At 41.2% G+C, this 21,294-nt stretch overlaps 1 protein-coding gene across 2 annotated transcripts in view; it reads right to left on the reverse strand.

Annotated features, from left to right (window-relative positions):
• Positions 1-15,109, reverse strand: part of LOC109853066 (PR domain zinc finger protein 1) — a 33,594-nt gene extending 18,485 nt beyond the window's left edge. The window contains exon 1 of one of the 2 annotated variants that reach the window (XM_020424801.1): positions 13,519-15,109. The gene's annotated coding sequence lies outside the window, so the exon portion shown is untranslated. The remainder of the gene's footprint in view (positions 1-13,518) is intronic. The other variant, XM_020424803.1, reaches the window with a different exon arrangement.
• Between the last annotated feature and the right edge of the window lie 6,185 nt (positions 15,110-21,294).

The raw sequence follows: 21,294 nt of genomic DNA on the forward strand, positions 1-21,294 counted from the left end.
AAAATAAACGTGTAACAATGCAAGATACTTGCGGAAAGAGAACCGCTATTGTTTTTTTCTTTTTAAGTGGAAAGTAAAGACGCGCGGTGTCGAATGCGAAAAGCCGTCGTTACGCGTCGGCCAAAGAAAATCGAGCGCACAAAACGGTATTCGCTATATTTATTTGCGACGAATAAGATCGCGCGCGATGTACATGACGTGGATGATTTTCTAGCGCGCGCGTCTCCGCGATCCGCCCCTGCGTATGTACTTGCCACGTTCCGGCATCGAAACCGAACCGACGGACGGACGGCCGCGCGTCACTCGCCTAACTGTACATATACCCGCGTCTTGTGTATGTACCGAAGGTACCGTACAGGTACGTACAATGTGCCGCTGTCAAACGATCGTAAAACGCGTGAAACACGAGGACGATAGGTAAAACGTGGGAGGAGAGGGGGGACCTCTCAACAATGTACACACGCGGGAGTCTATGCGTGTACAGGTGCGTAAAAAGCACCGTTGCACGGCGAGGAGAAAGAAGCAGCGGGCGCGGCCAAAAGTAAAACCGAATTCGTTTTCGGCAAGGCGGCTCGAGACGGCCGACTCTCCGCTTATCTCCAACTCCTTATCACAAACCTCTTCCGGATCTTCCTCGCGCGTTTTCTCCTCACGCATATTATGTAAGTAAACGCGCGCGCGTATGAGCAACGCACTCTTGCAAATTTACACTTCGAACTCGGCGCGAAGATGTATTTTAATCCTCCTTTCTGGAGGATTACAGAGAGAACTCGTAGTATACATAAAAATCATTTTTTTTTTTTTTTTTTTTATATCATCACTTTTATTTTAAAATTGTGTCTTCTATTTTTAATACGTGTAACACGTGAATTTCACGCGAAGAGAGGAAGAAGTAACAGAGAAAAAGTATATTAATACGTGAAATAGTTTAATTTCAACGGCGAATTTGCTTAAAAGTGATTCAGCTAAACTGATTTGTGCAGCGAAAATTTGTTGCGGTGAGAATTAGCTCGCTCGTCATTAGTTCATTTCGTTTATTTTTATAAATTAGTTTTACCGAAGTACGATATTTCGTATGCAATGTATTTTGGATGATCGCGCGCGACGTCGTTGCGGCTCTCGTGTATGATACGCGGATGTGCCTTAAAAAGGCAACACCGACGTGTGTTCGTTGGTTCTTATGTAACGCGAAGGCACAAGAGATGACTCGAGACGTTAAGTCGTATAGTCATTGCACCGCCGGGAATATTCAGATATACCTGAGACAAATTCGAGGTATTGCGAGTTCTGGATTTTTCTTTTACAACAGAAAACTTCAAAACCAGCAATACACGTTAAAAATTAAGGTCGATATCTTCGTGTTTTTGCGTTAATATAGAACGTGATTTATATTTAACGCAAAAGTGCGCGAATTATATATTCATGACCTGGAAAAGAATTGTTTCATAAATAAACGTGAAGCTTTTTGCCGGACTACTTGATTTATACGAACGGATTTTAATGCTGAATTATTCACATTTTTCGAGTGCATTAGGGAAATAGGAAACACCGTTTAGTTCAAAGGGCGACGCGTCTGTAATTTATATCCGCGCTGCTCTTACGTGCACTTTGCTTTCGCGAAGATCTCTCTCTCTCTCTCTCTCTACAATGGTATAAGAAAAGAAAAACACCGTTTGATCAGCGGATGATGGAAATGAGACAAGATGCACTTCGCTATTCTCGACGTTCTTCCCGAGTGCATTTCGTTCAGGAAATACTTACTATATGTACTCGTGTATCAAGCAGTTCTAAAAAAACCTGTGTTTTGTGACACGGATGTTTTATTATTAATTACATTTTTTTCTTTAACTACGTAGGAGACGCGATATATACTTGTTGCGAAGTTGAAAAATGAATCCTGACTACAGCTGGCCGCGTTTTCTCCAGTTTGTCTCTTTTTGTCCTTTTTTTTTTTTTTTGTTTTTTTTTTTTTTCAAGTCAAAGGCGGCTCTGTCGTTCGAATGGGATCCAAAATCACACCGCCTCGGGACATGACAAATTGCCATTCCGTTCGGTTTCCGTATGCTCGTCGTCAATTCCTGCGAGAGAGCACGCCGAAACTGATCTCCTTTGGCCGGACGAGTACATCGACCCCCGCGGCGGTCGCACCGTTTCGCAAAAGTACAAGTGGAAACGGACAACGCCGCCGGCCTCAACGAGTAGTGCGACTCAACGTCGGCCCGTACACCGCGGCTTTCAATGGGGACACGTGATCACGCGTAGCGTGGTCGGCCGCCGGCTTCTGGCCGCTCATGGCTGACCACAGCGCGCGTCTTTCTACTTGCAAGCGAGCGAGTGAGCGAGCGAACGAGCGAGCGGGCTCACAGTCACGGACGACCGCTATATCATTTTCGCTACCGGACTGCGCGCCTCACGGTTCACCGTTCTCGCCGGTTGTTGAACCCGACTCTCTTTGCGCGCTGCATAACCTATTTTGTAATAGCACACTTCGTGCTGCGCGCTAACCGGCACACCAGCACGGCATCCTCATTCCGAAATAAGGCTGCGCGCGTTCACGCTGCGTCGTGGCGCGCTGCCAATCGAGCACCTTGCATTTTTTTTTCCCTTCTTTCTTATCTTTCTAAGATTTTGTGCAAATTGAGAAATCGTCTCGTCGCGAGAAGAGATCAAAGAAAAAATGCCAAATGTGTCGATTGTATTTGAGTTTTATTATAACTCTTAATTTTATTTATTGTTTCCAATGTTTTAATGGCACCTGTGTGTATGTAAATTGTTTTTTTTTTCAAATCGTTTTTTTTCTCAGGCTTTGAACGATAGATTTATTCGTACGATAATAACTCATCACGAGATGTGTGTGATTTTACGTTTCAAAAAAAAAGAACTCTGCTTGTCCACAACAATCGACACGTTGTACGTACGTGGCACTAATGAATTTGCATAGTCACTAGTGTGTGCAACTGCTTGATTAGAATAAAGTTAGTAGGTCAGATGCGTGCCCGGTGTCGATGCATTTCCGTCTTAGCTAAAGTAGAATATTTGACTTTCGCGGTTAGCGAAGTAGAACAAAAGTTAGGAGCGGAAAAGATCGAATTTTCAAAAGTCCACATAGTTTTATTGATAAATATTATGTTTATTAAATATACAATGCAGTTTTATTGTTTTGCATTTTGCAACTAAGTGTGTTTTTTTCAGAAAGAATATATTTTTTATACGATTCAATCTAGAAAAAGTGTTGTGATGAGACAAAAATTGTGGAAGATATTGATAAGAATTACAAGCGACAGGAAACGGATGAAACTCTCAGGACATGTAATCGTCGTATATACTCGGTTGAACGTGCAGCGCATATTTGCGCTCCCGTGGTGGTTAACACAACCGGGTTATAAAATTTTCTCACACACAGACGAGACCATCTCTCTGATAACTGACTCTGGTGGCAGCTTGTAGTACGTCGCAGCGGAGAAATTGTCGCGAACAGATAAGAGCGTCGGGTTATTCGAGTATTGTGCCCGACGCGACGTGGCGTGAGAGAGTGAGGCAGGTCAAGTGTTTCTATATCTCGTGCGCGCGTTTCTCGCTTTCAGGATGGAGGTTATCGAACGCGGGAAGAGCATCGAGACGCGAGAGAAAATTGAGTCTTTTTATCAATTTGCATCGCGTGCGCGCACACACTTCGCAGTGATTTTTATGACATTTTTTTTCTGCAAAAATGACGAAGCGCGACAACAACGTATTCGATCGGATGAGCTGAAAAATCTCACTGCTTGAAACTCCGTGTTAGGTAGATAAAAAGAAATAAAGTTTATCAGTATGTATACATACGACTTTTAAGGTCGTTTTGTTTGTGAGCCAGAGTGAATTTTTTTCAAATTAAAGTATCATATCACAAGTTTCAGGAAAAAACATGGATGTTGTAGAAACGTCGTTTAAGAGCGGAAAAAAATATTAGATTTAAATTAAAAATTATTTAAAAAATATTAATAAACGTGATAATATAAAATATGTTATATTGTATATAAAGTCATATTTAATATAAAATTTCTCTGGTAAAATTTTGTCAGAAATATCGAAGAATTAATCGCGATGTCAATTGATCGAAGGAATCAGTCAATTGATCGAAGAAATCATCCGTGGAAATTGTTATCTTGCTCACTTCGTACTACAACGCTTTCATAATTGCTGATAAAGCGGAAAATGTCCGTGTAATCGGCTTCGTTACGCCGATAGAACGATATATCCCGTAATGGTTGCGAAAGAGATTAAATAACGGAGTTTATGCGTTTCCGCATTGAACGACTCGGAACTTCAATGTCAATGTCAGTCGCCCTTTCACCTTATATAACGAACGAGCGCGCCAACTCGCCGCCGAGAGAGACTCCGACTATATTATCCGCTTAATGCGATTCGAATGCGCTGTGTGGTACATACACACATACACACACACACACACACGCGTGCGCGCGAAATAATTCCGCCTGTTTTGCCTCTCGTCGAAGAATCAGGAAATGCGAAAATTACGCGCTCCTGCGCGTCTAATCTTTCCTAATCCTCAAATCTTTCTATGTATCTTCTCTCTCTCTCTTTCTCTCTCTTTCTCTTCGTTTTCTTTCTTCTCTCTCAGCTCTCAGCTGTATCCTGTTTCGGTCGGCAGCCTCGGCTAATTGTCTAGCAAGTGTAACATAACTCGACAGTTAACTGAAGCGAGTCACGGTCATATCTTTACAATACAATTTTCACTCTAGACGCGATTTAAAAAAATGTTTTAATTTCCATAATTTCGTCTGAACAATTTTTTCGCATAAATATCCGCCGTTTCAACTGTAACAAGAGATAGTTTTCACTTTTTGAGAATAAGTTTTCCTCTTCGGAGAGTTATCTATAAAAAAATATGTTAGTAGATGATAAAATATTTTGTTCACATGTTAGTGAAGTTGCTTTTCTCTGAAGAGAGAGAGAGAAAAAGAGAAAGAAAGCATTATTAAGAACATTTAATCTTAGCGGAGAATTGAACCGAAGTGAAATGCGCGCAAATGACTTTTGGAGTGCGTCGCTCGTTTGTGGAATTACGGTAGACTTTTTTTTTTTCGAAATCCTATTTGCCCATTGTAATCGCAGCTTTTTTGAATTGCTAATCGATCATAGCTCGCTCCCTACGTCCACCCGCTTATACGTCCGCAAGTACTTAAGAAAATGGAAATTCTATGAGGATCTTTCTAGGTAAGTGTACCTCCTTCGGCGCAGCGTAGCGATAGTAAAATACGTTTATAGCCATGGTGAGAGTAAAAGATATTTACATGGCATATCGCCTGACGAACTAAATTTAGCGCCGCTCGAAAGACGGACGATTAACTTTTCAACATTGACAGCATGGAAAAAGTCGGCAGTCGGCCGAGAAAAGTAGGTAAATTCACGCTACGAAAAAAATATCTCGTCGCACGGCACAATACCTCGCTTGCAAATTTTTTCGCGACGATACATTTTGCGCCGAATACGCTCATCTAAGTTATCTCGCTTATGCGATTTTGTAGCTACACTTGAATTCGTTTTCTCTGGAAAAATTCACTCTCGTGAATTTTCACTGTACGTTACGCTGAAAACGTAATTTTTTTTTAAAACACACTTTTAAACATTTAAACGTTTTATATACCGTTCAATTGGTTTGCGCTCGAGCGTCGTTTGCGCATTTTCCTACGGGATCGCTTCCTGCTTCGCAATCTTCTGGTTTTGCGTACTCGCGAGTCGCAGCCAGGATCATACAATCATTTCATCCGCTTTACTGCGAGCTTTATGTCGACTTTAATTATCGCCGCATTCTCCCGCATTTTTTTTGCGGAATTTTCGCAACCACGTCTTGAAACTATGCGCGGGGAACTATAAGTACTTTGGTAGAAGTTCGTTCGCTTCGATGAAATAATCAACATAAAGTCGTCGACAATTTCTCCGGCGGAGGTGCGCGCAAACGAAAGCGACGAAATGCAAATCCGCCTTAAATTCGGCGACTCGCAAGTGGCGGGCATTAGCATTAAACGCAGATAAAGTGTGCATATATATATATATATACATATTGAGTCAAGAAGCGGCGAGTGTTTACCTTTTGCCTTCTACTAAGAATATAATAGAGAATTGAGTATACGATATTATACAATCTGAAAGTTTCGTAAGAAGATAGCGCGCGCGTTTATTGCGCCTTCTCACCGACAGCGACGGTTCGTTATTAAATCAAAACGGTCAAAGAATTTCCGCGGATCTCGTTACTGAATTTCTCATCCCACGGCTAACGTTGCCGGTAACAATCTATCGCCGCCTTTCATTGATGCGCGCGCGCGCGACCTTGATACATCAGTAATAATCAATTTAATTATACTCGCGGAATATAGGATACCTGATGCGCTAATTAAAATCTTGACATAAAAAAGATCGCGCGAGCGATGCGTTCCCGGATATGTATCTTTTTTTTTTCAAATAGAAGGCATTATGTAATTTTACATTTTTTCTATTTTTTAATCTCTCTTCTTCTATCGGTTTTTCTTTTAAAAAAAAAGTATTTCATTCTTGACGTGGTTATTATATATTTCTAATTTTATTTGTCGAACATCTTTTGTGATATTTATATGGGACTAGAGTTACCGGCGCGTGGTCGCATTGGAAAATTGATTTTTCCAGTGCATCTTTTATCTTTTGTGCGCGCGGCACAGGAAAAAGTGACGGAGTTCAGAAATGGACTCGCGCGCCACTCGTCGCCATTGCTCTCGGCCCGGCCAGAGCAAGGCTAAAGCGAAGCGAAGTGAAGCGAAGGGAGGGAATCTCACGGCTGACGGCTGGCCGTGACTTTACTCAACTCAGCCGGCACTCGGGCCGGCGCAACGCGTCAATGTAGAACGGTCATTGACTCCTCGCCTCGCGAGCCTCCTGTATACGTGAGCGCCACGATTCCTCGGCGGCCGAGTAAGTCTTCCTTCCCATCCTCTCGAATGTCGTCCTCTCATCGCTGGACACCCGGTATATGAGCGCGTCTCGTGATACTTCGAAGCTCGACGCGCGCTTTGACCTCCGCAATTCGATTTTCTACCGCGATTTACGTTAATTTTTATCTAGATCGTGAATTTGCAATGAGTGAGAAGAGGAGGAAAAAGTAGCCGCATCTCTTCTCTGTCTTCGTCGGTAAATTTACAATCTTTAAAGAATCTTCTGGTTTTTTGATACAAAATTTATTTGGCCTGGTTTGTAATTTTAATTCTTAGAATAATAAAACTGATTTTATATTTTTATCAAATGCGAATTTTGATAGAAATATAAAATCCTTCATTGATTAACAATATACTTCTTGATGTGCCCACGTCATTGTACGGGGAACAAAATTGTTTGTTCGTGGCTTTTGAATATTTGTTGCTTCGCGCGCAATTTTGCCACTGAATTGACGATATGTACGCGGGAATGGAAGCTTAACAAGATCTCCGTTCGTAAACAAGCAAGGATTTAGCGATACGTTCTTACGATAAACACGCTCGTATAACTTGGCTCGCGCATATTCCGAGATGCTGACGATCCGAGGTGCGGTGCTTCGCACGGGGGCCGCGATGAGAATTTTATCGCGATGAATTCCGCGAGCCGCGGGGTAAGTGAGAACGAGGAAGCGCGGCATAATGACTGCACACGGCCGTGGCCATCGACGAGTTGGCTCATATTGCGAATAGAAAGAAGCAACACTTTCATCGTTTTCATTGATAACCTTCCACAATCTCGACAAGAAAATATGTTAATTAAAAGTTTGTAAACACTAAAATTTTCGAAAATTTGAACAAATCTATAAGAGTTCATTCACTAAGAAGATTTTAAATGTTGAATATTAAAAATATATTTGTAGAAATTTAAAATCGCGTTAACGCTCCGTGAATTAACGGTGGTCTTTCTCAATTTTACCAATTATCATTTAGTAAATATTAAGTAAACTTTTTTAAGGAAAAAAATTGATTGACAAATTGTTTTGAACGTCGCCGTTGATTTTCGACTTTATCTATATGGATTATTGAAAGCGGAGCAGAAATTTCGTCAGAAAAATATCTGAAGATTAGAATAAAAATAGAAACAAATATAAAGAGACGTAAGTTTTACATTTCGATAAAAAATGTTGATTGCGCTGTTGTTTGTTTAACAAACATTGATTTTTTTCACGGATGTGACACATAATTATCTGCATACATATCGCGCCGGCGCATTTTTATTTGTTAGCTGTGTCATGTCTCCATAACGCGGTCGACACGAATTCAACTTAATTCCTATTGTTTCTGAATTTTATCTCGACATACTGATCATGCGCGTATTAGAGCCGCTCGTTCATGGGTAATCTAGCGGCACTCGGTATAGACAAACGTAACACTTCCGAGTTTCAATATATAGAGAGAGAGAGAGAAAGAGAGAAAGCAAAAAAAAAAAGATAGAACACGTTTGTCGTATAATTTATTGTACATCACAATCACGCATTAAAATGCGTGATTGAAGGTCTAGCAAGTGTTTTGGAGTCACCCTATAGACAGTACATAATCGGGGTTATGGTACCGCGTAATACTTCGAAGAGTCTAGCTTGCGCGCCACACAGAAAATGCAGGACGAGTTTATTGCACTCCGGTCGTCGAGAGAAAATTTGCACTAATTCGGCGTGTCGGCCGCTAGATCTCCTCATGATGAACAAGAAAATCTTCTTCCGTAAAATATATTAAAGAGTAACAACTATAATATTACAGTAGTAATAATAAAAATATTATATTTTCCGTAAATAATTAATGTAAATATTTTTAAAACGTTACGTAAAAAATATAATAAATAAAATTATAATAAATTATAATAAATTTTTTCAAAAAACAAGATATTAGCAAATTGAAAATTCTCAACCTTCTTTTTAATTTATAGTTGAAACTTCTTTTCTTTTCTAATTCGAGTTTTAATTATTCATACTGAATAAAAAAATATTCTTAAAGTTTAAAGTTTACCGAGACGATTTAAAATGTCTTGTTTGCCCCGTCATCAAAATAAGTAATACGCTATTTATAAGATTAAATTATATATACAAGAAGTATATTTGTGGAATACACAGAGAAAGAGAGAGAGAGAGAAAGGGAGAGGTTTTTTGAACGAGACACCCGGTACATAGCGACGGCCGGTCATCGTTACGGTAGCGCGTAATACTTTACGGTTCGGCGTGTGTATTATCGCGGAATCGCGCAGGACAAGCGCAATTTTTGCATGGAAAATGGCGCTACGGTACTTTCAGCCTCGCCGCTCGCCCGCGGCAGACGACGAATCTAGGCTAGACCTAGGAACGACACGGTCATCGACCACCCTTGATTTTTTTTTCTAAAGACGGAGAAAGCCGCGTCGCGCAGTTCGATTTCCCGTTGATTAGATTATAACACCGTTGCAAAATATGACGCCAGACGAATTAATTACCATTAAAAGATAAGACGCGCAAGCGATCATGATAAATTCACGAAAATAGTTCGAGGGAAGTTTTAACTGCGAAATTATCTCCTAATTATATCTCTACTTATATGTTACGGTGTGTGTGCTATATATGTTTGTATTCGCACCATTTTAAAGACACCGTTGCGATCCTAATATTCTCCTCTTGTTCTGGTGATGTTTTAGTAATAACAATATTAGTGATAATAAAGATAAAATTAATTGTTTTCTCTTGGTGTAACGGTATATCGTTGCCGTTTAATTGGCGATCGATGATAGAAGACGTGTCAATAAATAAAACATTGGATTAGATCGAGCGATATGGAGGAACGAGAGTATCTGTGGATCTCTTCGGCCGCTTCGCGGACGCGCAAGAAAGTACGGATCTTTTCGATCAGTGCCCCCCCGTACGAAAAGTGCAACGACCGTTCCAATAAATCGACCGTCCCCTCCTCTCTGTTTCTCCTCTCTCTTTCTCTCTCTCTCTCTTTCTCTCTGTCTGTCTGTCTCTTTCTCTCTCTTCAACATCACCTCTTCTTCCTCCCCCCGTTCTACCTCCCACCCCAAAATGATTACATATACGCAAGTTCGCAGTGACCGCGGCTATACGAACCGCGGTCTGCGGATACCGTTATGTCACATTAGTAGGCACCTGCAGGCGTCATTATCCTCTCTCACGGCGTGCCATTCTCAAAATCGAAAATCACTTATCCTGTAACACGCGAGGAAACGGTACCGGTCGAGCTCATCTCGAAGAGATATCCTTATAGTCCTGCGACCTCGAGCTTGCAGGATGTTTTATTGGATATCACAATGTTATGACAAAAACAAACAATGCTAGATCGGTGATGATTTTGAACAAGTTTCTATTGCGCACACACTGAATGTTCAAAACATCTGGAGAAAAATTTTCAGGTTTGTTTTAAAAAAATCTTTTTGTTTTATGAATTCTACGTGTACAGAAATGCTGCAAAAATATATAGTACGTAGGAATTTTTTATACGGATGAGACAGTATGTGTAATTCAGTGCTAAATTATGTTAAAGTTATGCAAGTTTTATATTTTTTGTACATTGAATTATTTGTTTTGCTTCTGAGCTCGAATTAAGCGCATTATCACGAGGAAAGATTCTGGAACTTTCTTTAATCGAAAGAGATTTCTGGAGATTTCTTTTCCGATTGAATGTAATTACTTAATTTACTACTTCTTCTTTCTGAAGAGCAGACGCGAATCAATTACGTACGAAATCTATTTACTCGTAATTGTGTAAGTAGATCGAAAATGGGAAATTCCTAATGCACTTAATGATATTTCCTAAATTTACGTAGCCTTTGCGAACAACCAGTCAATTTTTTATGCATGCAAACTGCTCATGCATTTTTGCATATATCAAGTTAGAAACATGTAAATTAATTCATTCAATAAGAGTTTGCGTTTATATTTTCAATAATACAATATTTCTGTTTTTTTTTTATAATTTAGGTAACTCTTATGAAATTATTAATAAATGCAAATTTTTTAAGAATAATTAATGTAATTACTTACTTGTGTGTTTTCTTTTATTTCGTAACTTTATAACATTTTCTGATAATTAAAATTAAATTTAAATTATTGACATTTCACTTTTGTCTTTAACGATATTTATGCAGTACGACATTCGATAGTGGCAAATCTCCGTATTTCTTTTCAATGCAACGACCGAAAGGAAACGCGGGTCATGGGTACAAAGGACTTCCGCTCTTGGCTTCCCTTATATCTCGTAATCCTTTTGACGCCTGAACAATTTTCCACTTTCTCATCTTTTTTTCTTCCTGCCCTTTTCTTTTTTTTTTTTTTTTATCGTGGAATAAAATTTTGTTGAAAAAATAAAACTATCATTTTTTCAAGCCGAGGTTTCTCTCGGTCGGTTACGGTGTCGACAAAATTTCGTTTGGTCGAAGAAAAAGTGGGGAACCACAACGGGACACCGTTATGTCATATTAGGGAATATGTGCGTTTAACGGTAGTTTTGTTACGACAGACAATTTAGATGATGCTATTGATAAACTGCGGAATGTGATACTGGCTGTTGTAAAATCTGATTTCTTTATCATTTTTCTCAGTAAATATATTTTGAGTATTGTTATATTTTACAAGACTCTGCTTGTATTATTACTTTTTTTTCACACTTTTTCGGCTTGGTGCCGTTAAGGAGATTTGAAAGATCAAGCGTGAAGAAAGACTTTTTGTATTCGAAGAGCATCTCCCGTGACATAACGCATATATATCGAAGAGTTCAAAGTACTCAGTACTGCCTCGTATATATTCATTTTCGTTCCGCGCGATTATGCTCGCCGTTTTATTCGGCGTGCTTTGTCGACGCCGCGGCCTGCGTCTCGACGGACCGTTATGCAAAATTGCGTAATTGCCGTACTTGATCGTTCGTTGTATTGCGGCTAAATTCATTCGGTTTTATTTCAGTTCCATTTATATTGGCACGTGAATTCTCGTATTATTAACTGCGCGTAATTGCGCGGCTATAAAAATAATCGAGCTAATGCGGTTTAACCAGATTGGCGCGTGTCGTCAATAGCTGATTTATTTATGACAATCCGTATGGACTATGTAACAGTTTTCCGATAAACTCGCGAACGCGCGCTAGCAATAAGCGTGACGACGAATATTACGCTCGAGTTTATTTCACGTGTGTGAGCAAAGCGTTTGCTGTTGACCAATCATTCGACGATAATTGTCTGCTATATTAATTTAATTTGCCATATTGCTAAGTTATACTGCAATGATAATGAAATATAATTGAATGTAATAAAAAACAAACATGCGAATCTCCGTCATTGAAGGGACGGAATATATTAGATGTGTGGATAAGACTTACTTCCTGAATACTCTAGACCAATCGAATGAACAAAATATCCATTTAATTCTCTTCTTTTTTCCACATTCATTGATATTTAATTGTCTGATTAATTAATATTCAGATATCAAACATGTCTCTCAGAAATGTTCATTAAAACCGTAAATGTTTATTAAATGTTAATTAAGACAGATTTACTTCAGACATTAAAAATCGAGATGTTTCTATCGAACCAGATTTCTGGCACGTACATAGAGAATTGAGACAATTCTGCTTTCTGACACGTACAAATTAATTAAATTAATGACTTTAGTGGACTGCAGTCAATTTATTCATCAGTTAGTTATATATCTATGAATATTCAATAACAAATATTAAAGGTAAAACAACGTTTTGCATTGATAATATTAATCGCAAACACTCATTGAAAAATTTCATTATGTAAAATGTTATTATATAAACACATTTTACTTCTATACGTATCTAGAATTTATTTATTTACAATTTCGAGACAACAGATTCCGAGAGAACTTGATTTTTACAGAGAATTGATGCGAAAACTGTATTCGATAAGCAATATCGTTTACTAATAGGAAGTACATGGTTCAAGGATTTCATCGTTATGAAATCGTTGAATAATTTCATAGCCATTGTCATGCATAGCTCACGATCTGATAACTCAAATTTGCCTTTCAGAAGCAAATAGATTTTCTTTATACTCGCTCCAAAATGACGTAATTTTCACATACTCGGCAGTTGGCCGTGACTTTTGGACCATCATCTCGAATTTGACTTCTCGGAGAAGAAGCATTTTTATAAAATCCCAAAAAAAACTTTACATATAGCTTTATTTATAATTATTTCTTTTATGTGAGTTTTAGGATGACTTTAGAAAAAAGATCTCAAAAGAGCGTTGCGACAAGTTATTTGACTTCCATGTAAAATAAAAATTGTAAATTCTAGTTTTTTCTAAAGTCTACGACAACGCGTGACACAGCTACGTCTGAGGTTAAGTTCATTATGATTGTAGTGTCACCGAAAAAATATATACTCACGATGCAAGTGTAAGCGCGACGTATTAATTTGTGGCATTTACTATAAAGTTACAAAAAGTGGAGCTGTGCACTTTGGCTTTCAATTTTTTTCCAAATTATTATAATTCTACGACTAATAAAAAAAAAAAAAAAAAAAAAAAAAACTATAAACTCACTTTGTGCGACTCCTGTCTGCCCGGAAGACGATGAATCCTCTCACGACAGAACTATCAAAGTTCACACATTAAAGCCACTGACATATCCGGTGCTGTCCAACTACTTGTTCACTGTAGACAATCCTTAATTGGTTCTACGAATTCTTGACACTAACTAGAAAATAAACGATATTTTGTTTCTCAATGTCACTAATGTTCAGTATTTTCTACACTCTGTTTTCAACGTAAACGCGCGGCGTGTTTGCCGGTCACGAGGTGGCGGTCGAACTGGGAGTGCGGCCCTCTCGTAATCGCGCGCTTTAGGACCTCTCTCCTCTCTCGCGCTGTTTCTCTCTCTCTCTCTCTTTCTCTCTCTCTCTTTTCTTTTTTTCTCTTAATTCGGCAGTCGAAGAGGACCGCTTCGTCCTTGACGTACACGGTCGTGTACACCGTGCTAAGCCGCGTGGTTTCAACTGACGGGTATCAGAAGTGGCTGAGGTGAGTCTAGGTGAATCTTCTTGCGCGCGTGTGTGTGACCGACCACACAGGTAAGCCGCATGTATCGCGGTTGCGGATGCATATGTGTTGTGCGTATGTGGAGGGGACCGAGGAAGGAAGAGGAGGCAATGCCACGATCACGATGGGGCTGACTCTTAAAGCAAGAGTTTCTGTTCTCTTTCTACGGCACTATGGTGAACACCTCGCGTTGCCTCTCTCTACTTCTTCCTTTCGCACGTTTGTTCGTCGTTACGTTTGTTCGCTCGTTTCTTCGTTCTCTCCGTTCGTTCTTCTCCGCGTTCACATTGCCGCCTTTCCTTGCCTGTTGATTCTCTCTCCCGTGTTAGCACTTACTCGCGCAAGGCGCACAGGCGGCTATTCGTTTCGTTCGTGCGGGCTTGTGCCGGCATTCCCCATCGACAGGAGCAACGGTACTCTTCCCCACCCCCGTTTTCAGGCATCGAGTTCTTCTCTCCCGTGTGTACGCTGCCATTCGCCTTCTTTACCTCCTCTTGCACCTCTTCCTCCACTTCCTCCTCCGCTACCTCCTCCACCTCGTTCTCATATACCTTTCGCCTGTTTCGGATCCCCCTTTCCTCGTCCTCCTTATCACCGTGCCCTGTGTCTCTCGAATCGTCGTTGCCTTCTTCCTTCGCGTTCGTCGCCCGTTTCATTTTTCGCTCCGAGTTCTCTTCTCGACACGCCGTTCTTCTCTTCTTCCGTGGAAGCTCGTGTTTTTCTAATTTCTCGGTCTCTTACGTCATCATTGATTTCTTCGAGTTTCTTTTTCATTCTCGCTCTATTTCAATTTTAATGGGTCGAGACAGAGAGAGAGAGAAAGAGAGAGAGAGAGAGAAGAGAAGAGAAAATAAATATAATTTATAAATCACACTTTGCTAGATCGCGAAAAATCATCACCAATTATCTTTTGTCTCTCCTTCTGTTTTTTTCCCTGTCTGTTGAGTCGTCCCACTTCTCTTCTTCTCTGTCTCTCACTCTTTCTATCGTTCTTTCTCGCTCTGTCTTTCGCTCGTATAATTTTCCTCTGTCCTCGTTGGTGTGTACAGGCGCGCGTAGGCCTCTTCTTCCGTCTACTGTCTCCTCACAAACAGCATACGCGAGCGCGGCTTCCAACTCTTCTGGTTACTGACCTCCGAAAATACGAGCTGACCGATGGATGCCTCGGCCGTGGACAGCAAGGTTCTCCTCGCGAATACTCGTTTGTGCCCCCATCGGTCTCCGAAATTCTTAACGGCCGAGAATCTTTAACGACAGAGAGAATCTTGAGGCCGTCGATGAGAAACGTTCGAGGTGACCGATAATGCCGGCGACCATCACACGCGTTTTGCAATTTTATTTCGCTATTTTCAACCGCGCGCGAAAGTTATATTGCGTTTCTCATTATCCTCTTGCTATATAATTCTTTTTTTTTTTTCAAAGTTTATATCTTTAAATTTTCTCTCGCAACGTTGTAAATCGCAACATTTTAATTTTAATGACCGAGGTCTATTCCCCGCTCGCCATGATCAAGATAAAAGCGGCTTGATCGAAGAGCGACAATTTTGCGCCGTCCTTTTTCTTTTTTTGCGTCAACACAAAAAGATCAGCCTCGCCGTGGATACGTACAAGTGGGATATAGAGATACGGCTACGGCTTCATCAGCATCTGGCGCTTTGCTTTGCGCTCGCGGAGCCTCGTATCTGGCATTGAAGTCTCCGGAGTAGACGCCTACGTAATTCCTCGCGCGCGACCACGACAAGAGATCGACTCTATCCGATTTATAAATCGGCCGTTCTGTATGTTACGTAACGCGTACGCGAAGCAAGAGAATCATTGTGCTGCAAAAGACGTATCGATCGTTTATACAATATTTCGAGAGAAGCAACGGATAAATTTTTATTCCCACCAAAAATCGATGCATCTCCAATGTATCAAATCGATTGAAAAATTATTGAACGTTGTATGTATTTTCAAACAAGAGATAGAGAGATCTACTGCGTAAATATTCTCTTGTTTGTCAGGTAAGACATTGAAAAGGACGTAATCTGCAGTAATATTGTTTTAGTTTTTTATTAATTACAATAAATTTGTATGTGCGTAATAAACTTACAATATGTTATTACATAAACTCACAAGAGTAAAACTTTGTGCAAATTTTCACTTTTAATACGGGCGCGCGAAAACTTTTAATCTTACAAGGTTATATTTCGTGGTGCGAACACACATCTTTTATACCTCGTGTTATTGTTTCTGAAGAGGTTTAACATGACATGGTTAAAGGCAATCTGTGAACCATTGACATTTCACATCAATCATTGTCTGACGATGATTCGGAATAAGAGGAGGAATAAGATGGGCGCGCTCGTTGAAAGAGAGGATGCGATCAGAACAGGAAATCGCTACGGTAACGGAATATCATTAAACATAACACATGCGCGTTCTCGGAATGGAATGTTGTTACATTGAGATACGTAATGTCTCCCGATATCCTTTCGCCTTTAATTAATTCTTTTTACGATCGCCGATTAAATTCCGGATTACTTGTGTGTTAAAAGCATAAGCAAGACGCGTTCGACGAGAATTAAATTTATGTTCTGTTTATGAAACGAGATTCGCGCATTTTCTCCGAGAGGGGCCGGAAAGGAGGTGTCTTCGGTAAGGACTGCGAAAATGGGGACTTAGATACTCATCGCATTCGAATAACGGTCTCTCTCGCACGCGCGCGCGCGCGCGAGAACTCTCTAACGTCATTTTGCACGGTGTTAAAGCGAACGTCCGCGAGGAAGAAGAGTTAGACGTGGAATAGGACTCCGGCGTTCGCCTCGAATGCGAAAACGCTAATAGGCGAGTTTGTAGGAGGAGAAGGTGGAGGCGAGCGATCGCCCGTACCGTGCCGGAGCGGGTAACCGGAACGGAACGGAGCGATCGCGAGTGGTTACTGACCTCTAGAACCAAGCACTCTTACGCTTGCACTACTTAGCTAACTTGTCGTTACCGCGCGCGTTGCGTACGGCACGCAGCTGGTCACGCTGAATCGCCACTTTTCACGGCGATACCTGCGGTTTTACCTTCACCTTGATGGGGACCTCTCGGTCTTGCCGGGCGATTTCGCAACTCGCACAATTCGAAGAAACGATTTCGACTAGGTTGCCTGACGAGCAACCTTGAGTGAGGTTCGTAATTCATCGGAACCGAAGTTTTTGTCAATTTCGTCATTCAAAAAGAAAAAAAAACAAACAAACCGACCGTTTGAATTGTTTAAAGCGTCAAATACTCGATACGCGTCAAATAATTTAATATTTATTTTGAAAAGGTAATTTTATAAGTATTCCCTTTTTTTTTTATTTAGAACCGCGCAAAGTGCGTTTCATTGACGAAGCATCCGGAGCGTGGCTCTCGACTGACTGTTCGGAGATCGACTTTCGAACGGAACTCAAATTAGAATCACGTTCGCGGAATCGGGAGAAAAATTGGCCGATTTCCCTCGTCGTCGCCGATGTTTCGCGAGAGGCGGACTCGACGTGGAAGCGCAAAGTAAGACGCGACCGGCAGAGATGGCCGACGCGGCGCGTCTCGAGTTCGTTAACCCCCTTTGAAAATACTCTCCTTACAACACATCGTTACCTGCTGCACACGCCGCGATTCTCCGGGATGCACTAGTTTACTTCGCGCATCGCCGCCACCGCCGTCCTCCTCTCCTCGTCTCTCTTCTTCCGTCTAGCGCGCCGTACACGTTGAAAGACGCGTGAGATACTTCGACGCGTCTCCGCACACCTCGCGCACGTATCATTAGAAAAGCCACTTCACCTACATCGAGAGACAGAGAGAGAGAGGAGAGGAGAGACGGCTCTTTCTCTCACGAGATCGCGTCTCGCTTGTGGATCGCCGCGAAAGAGCGATTACGGTCGCGCTCGGCGATCCACCATTTTCAAGATCTCCCATTGAAGATGATTAGCATTGAGTATTAGGCCGAGCGAGGATTGCGCGCGTCGCCGGAATAATTCGGTTGACAGGATTCATTAATCTCTGAAAAGATGCGGATTCTCGTGAACTAAACTTCGCGATGCGCGAAGTTTAATTATACAAGCAAAAGCACTTGTTATTCGATAACAAAAAAAAAACAACCTTGGCCTCTTTTATCGAAAAATTGCAAATAAGTTTTGAGTTAAAATATTCCGTACGTGTGCAAATAAATATGTAAATTGAAGTCGGGAAGGATATGTAAATTGTGAGTATTTTTAGAAAAAATGTCCGTTTTTTTTTTGTTTTGTTTGGAGAAAAGAATGTAATCACACACAGGTTCTAAATCAAAAAGGGGAACGAACTATCTATACAAAGTGTTCTGTGTGTTTAAGAGGCTCAATATATCGGAAGTAACTTTCGTAACGGTAAGAACGGTAATGCCGAGCGATAGTCATAAAAAATTACATCGCTGACAGCTATGATCGTTTCGGTCGACGCGCGGCGCAAAGTTTATCTTATCAATGTACGAGGAGGCTGAACACTCTCTTCGCGAGATCAGGTCCCGCTCTTCTCTCGACGGAACTGTTAGAGTAAATGCAGCAGCTACCGTTGTCAGAAAGATGAGCGGCGCGCGATCTCGCCGGAAGAGACGCTGACTTGCATTGTATATTTACGGAGGCGCGCGCGTAACGGAGCGGGCTCCTATCCGATCGTTATCGAATTTGATCGACTTCGATCGCGAACCGAAAAGCATTCGAAGTGTTACCGAAAAAAACAAAATCGTAGCGATAACATCGCGACAAAGAAAACGGTCGTTTCGTAAAAATTGTTGTCTCTTGTTGTTTTTATTCATTCCCGGGAACACCGAGTAGAAAAAGAATTCGATAAAATTTCGTCGACTTAAAATAATGCGTCTCTCTCTCTTTCTCTCTCTCTCTTTGTGAGAACCCTTTAAATGAGTTCTTCCTCTATCACGGAAAAAGATATTGCTCCTTTTATCCCCTACAGCGCTAAGACGCGCTAGCAACTCAACTCACTTCACCTACATCGAGATTGTGTCGCGTCTGGGAGACTAATTGGCTATTATCGGGGAGAGCAACAAGAGACATGGTTTATCCAAAAACAGATTGTGTACTGCTTACACAGGAACGTATTATCGGACGGCTAACATTATATACATATGTGCGCATATGAGGTGCTTTTTATAAATTCTTTATAAGTCGATCTTGCACGTAAGTTGAACATATTAACGGATAACTATTAATACAGATGAAATTAAAGATTATTCTGTGTGTGTGTGTCTGTGTTGAAGCATCGGTGAGTTTTTTTTGCGGGCACACGTTATTGTTAATTATTATAAAATAGTTGCTCTCTAGCTATTTCCAAACACGGTATGAATTTTGGATATTTTCGACAAATGTCTGGCACATCGGTTAAATTGAGATATCTGTTTAAATTTGATATTTCGCGACTTAAAAACGATATAACGACGCGTCTGGCTTTATCGAAATATTTCTGTTAATAAAATCATCATGAAATATATCTATTTCCGCTGAGAACAAATTCTGCTTGACTTCGATGCATTTTGTGTGTACTTTTAACATCGCCTTATAAATTGATTTATAAGTAGATATATCAATTTTTAGATCTGTCTTTTGTAATTTACGATAAAAGACACTTCCGGCGGCGAACGCTTTCTTACGACTCTCCACACATAAAAAAGATTCCTCGTGTGCTGGGAATTTCATCTCTTATGACTAGTCCCGTAATAATCTTCCGTGAATACGATCCTCGCGACTACGGAGCCGCAGCATTCGATCGTAGACGTATTGACGGTCGAAAGGGTCCCGTTCCCCGAAAGCCGATACTGCGGGCGCATCTGCGCCGGAGCCCGGGTTCGTTCACCGGCGAAGGGCCGAACAACGGAAGGTGGGCCCTGAAATTCGAGCACTACGTCCCTGACAGTCTCAACGTGTGACTAGCCTAGCAGACGGAGTACTGTTAACTCTTCCGGGGGCTCGGGAAAGCAGCGTCGATCAAGCCCGAAAGATGTTCCCGGGAGCCAGCGGGGGCACCCGGGAGACAGAAGCGAACGTGTGTCCCGTACGCTGGAATCCCAGCGTCGTCGGTGCGTGTGTGCACCATAAGTAACGCCGAACGAATCGATGAACATCGTGGTTTGTCTCGCTGGCTCGCGAGGACAAGAGCGCGGGACCCGTTCGTTCACTTCGAGACCGCTCAGAAGTGAAGTGGCACACAATGCGTAAGAGTATTTTCAGGGGTCGACGACCGCTCTGCTTCCTCGAGGTTGCCCCCGTCTGCATCCCCCTCCCCCCTCCTTCTATCCTCCTTTCTCTCTTTCTTTCTCTCTTTCTCTTTGATTTCTTACGCTCTTCTCTCAAGCAATCCCTCTCTTCCCCCTCGCATCATCGCGTCGCGAAGTCCCATCGGCGGCGAATCGCTTACGTGCGAGAGACACGACCAATGAACGGCAACGCGCGAAATCGTCCCTTTAACCGTCCGTTTTTGTGTCTTTCTTCTTGCGGATTTTTTTTCCCTTCTTTCGCGTTTTCTTGTCCTCTCGCGATAAAAGAAACGCATATCGAGCTGGATATAATTTAACGCCCAGAAACGCATGTGTGTTTCTTTTTCTTCTGCCTGTATCTCGGGATATTGCTGATGATGAACAAAACGGCATATGTTTTGACGATAACGGGAAACAATTGCGAAAGTATACGAGCGTTATTCAAGAACTTTAATACTTTTGAGTAGAGCAGAGTTGCGTATACGCTTGAATTTATTTTAGTTTAAAGAGTCTTTAGAGAATGTTGAGGATAATGATGTTCACTTCAACTACGAAAACGTCCTACAAGCTCTTCCAGAGAGAGAGAGAGAAAGAGAGAGATAGATAGATAGATAGACAGATAAATAGAAAGAGGGAGAAATGATTTCTCAAATCCCACACTTTTACGGTCATAAACATCTGTCAAATTTGGACATAATCTTTCCGAATGAAGAGATAAACGCACTTGATACTCATTTTATGATATTTCAGCAATGGTTTAATATATCGCGCATATTAATCCACGTCGCTCGCTTCTCAACTTTCGCGGTTGATTTACGCCGCGAGGATTCGCCGGCTCGAAAAAAAAAAAAAGGAACAAACGCGCGCAACGAAGAATTACAGTTGTGATGCGGGCAAAGAAATTACAGTTAAAAATGATCATTTTCTTTTCTCGAAAACTCGGCAACTGGTTTATTACATATTTATCAACGATATGCGTGCGCGCACGCAAAGCTGGTCGAACGACATTTAGCGGATCACGCGCGAAATAT

The sequence above is a fragment of the Pseudomyrmex gracilis genome, unplaced genomic scaffold, assembly GCF_002006095.1.
Source record: "Pseudomyrmex gracilis isolate BER0280 unplaced genomic scaffold, ASM200609v1 scaffold_42, whole genome shotgun sequence".
NCBI lineage: Eukaryota > Metazoa > Arthropoda > Insecta > Hymenoptera > Formicidae > Pseudomyrmex > Pseudomyrmex gracilis.